This window comes from Mus caroli, unplaced genomic scaffold (assembly GCF_978045245.1).
Source record: "Mus caroli unplaced genomic scaffold, Mus_caroli_1 scaffold_3, whole genome shotgun sequence".
NCBI lineage: Eukaryota > Metazoa > Chordata > Mammalia > Rodentia > Muridae > Mus > Mus caroli.
The window spans coordinates 89624256-89625505 of record NW_028227258.1 but is presented as its reverse complement, the minus strand read 5'-3'; the positions used below and the strand labels follow the sequence as shown (position 1 = coordinate 89625505).

Here is a 1250-nt window from a genome sequence, read left to right as displayed (position 1 = left end):
AATTATGCTAATCATCATAATTAAAAAGATACCCCTTTTGGTCAAACATTAATTGCTCATTCGATTTGCTTTTTCTACAAATACCTCCCTATAGAAAAGACAGCCAAAAATTTTGCTAGCTTTTATATTGCTTATTTTCCTTATTCCTACTTCATTGGTAAATTCGATGCCAAACAGGAAGATATTACAATTTAATATTTTGAAATAATGTGTTTATTTACTCTTTATTAAGTATCTATTTAAGGAAGCTAAACTGTCTCTATTTTTACTAGAATAAATTTCAACCCTAAGGAGCTTTACATATTTAGTTATTTTCAAAATTAAGCTTTAAACAGGCATGCAAGCCTTGTCATAGATATATACACAAGGCACATGAGTGAGAATTCAACTATAATGATATTTTTTGAGTATTAAACTGATAAGAACAGATACTACACTTGATCTTAGCCTAAAGGCCGAGAAGCGATTATATGTTGTCCTGAAGATATATTATAAATTATAAAAGATTATAAATTTAAAAAGATTATAAATATATCTTTCATATGCAAAATGTTAAGCTTTTATAATGATTAAAATAAATGTAAATAGATTGGTCACCATACATCTCACAAAAGACATACTACCTAGTCACATTTTCAGTGAAATACCAACCTTTATCAGATATTTCCTAGTAAAAATGCATAAAAACCTTTAAACATTTCTATAACACCAGAATAACAGTAGAAAGCAATGGCTATTTCTTAACCAATGTACATGTTCTAATGCTCAAGAGTGAACATTTTGTACTAAAAGAGATTTTATACTGATTATCACCCTTTGAAGAAAAGCAAGTGGTAAATGTTATATATAAAACATGAAACTAGACAAATATTCCCTTACCATCATAAATATTTGTTCTGTGAAACAGAAATGCTTTGTATTTTTTTTAAGGTAAAGTTGGTCAAAGTCCACTGTAACATTGGCAATTTCCTATAAATAATCACCAATCTGTAGGGCTTCTTATGTATTTGGAATTACTTTCTTTTGGTTGGCACAGTAAGAGTCTGACAAAAATCTTCCTTTTATTTGGGTGATTTCGTTGATGATTCAACAGTAACCAAGTTAAAAGGAACATTGGTATAGAAAAATGTTTTCAGGTAACTCTCACTGTCTTGTTGAATGGCTTTTATTGCCTTTTATGATCTCTTTGCCCATTTGATTTTGTGAAGTGTATTTTTGAAGATGAAAAAAAAAGTTCTAATGTTTTCAAA

At 28.6% G+C, this 1250-nt stretch overlaps 1 pseudogene; it reads right to left on the bottom strand.

Annotated features, from left to right (window-relative positions):
* Positions 1–286: 286 nt before the first annotated feature.
* On the bottom strand, positions 287–467 carry LOC115030813 (U2 spliceosomal RNA; annotated as a pseudogene).
* Between the last annotated feature and the right edge of the window lie 783 nt (positions 468–1250).